Consider the following 759-nt stretch of genomic DNA (forward strand, 5'->3'; position numbering starts at 1 on the left):
CGGTGTGATCAATGTGGCAAAACCTTTACTAATAATAGTGGCTTTAAATGTCACCAGCGCATTCACACCAGAGAGAAGCCGTTCAGCTGTGATCTATGTGGTAAAACCTTTTCTAGGAGGGATAACCTAGTAATGCACCGACGTGTTCACACCGGAGAGAAGCCGTACCGGTGTGAACAATGTGGTAAAACGTTTTCTCAGTGTGGTACCCTTAAATCTCACCAGCGCCTTCACACTGGAGAGAAGCCGAAATAGTCTGAACAAGTTCATTAGCTTTAAATAAGCAAAATTACAAAGAGACACATGAAAGTGCAGCTTCAACAAAAAACTAAAAATAACTATCTATGTAGATATCTGCGTATATGTTAATTTAATCAAGCATCGTTTCAAACGTAAAACGACCTACGAACAACTCCCAACGCTACTGGGAGAAAAAGGAGAGAAGTCTGTTCCAGTGATGGTCTGGCTGATGCCGCTGAAGAATTTCAACTCTGAAGGTGCTGAGCTTACAAGAGGGATTAAGGAGTCTAGTGAGTAAGGCGCTGTATAATGTAGAAGATAAAACAAGGAAAAACAAACAAGATGCAATGATTCTCTGGAAGACATAGTGGTGGAGCAGTTTCCTGTGATTCGAGAAGAGTTAAGCACACAAAAGAAGATGAGAGCTCACTAGACCAACTCTTTGAAGACAGAGACAAGTCGCCATTCAGTCAGAAAAAACTAACCAAGTGGCTGGATCGTAAAGAGAGAGAAATCAAC

The 759-nt window shown here is 41.5% G+C and overlaps 1 protein-coding gene and 1 pseudogene across 1 annotated transcript in view; both read left to right on the plus strand.

The window, feature by feature from the left end:
* LOC116673702 (gastrula zinc finger protein XlCGF8.2DB-like) overlaps window positions 1-759 on the plus strand; it is a 325,201-nt pseudogene that overhangs the window by 214,007 nt on the left and 110,435 nt on the right.
* The window catches only part of LOC116673711 (neoverrucotoxin subunit alpha), a 1,193-nt gene continuing 815 nt past the window's right edge, over window positions 382-759 (plus strand). Inside the window, exon 1 of the mRNA XM_032505945.1 lies at window positions 382-759. This exon is cut by the window's right edge and continues 442 nt beyond it. The gene's annotated coding sequence lies outside the window, so the exon portion shown is untranslated.

This window comes from Etheostoma spectabile, chromosome 24 (assembly GCF_008692095.1).
Source record: "Etheostoma spectabile isolate EspeVRDwgs_2016 chromosome 24, UIUC_Espe_1.0, whole genome shotgun sequence".
Classification (NCBI taxonomy): Eukaryota; Metazoa; Chordata; class Actinopteri; order Perciformes; family Percidae; genus Etheostoma; species Etheostoma spectabile.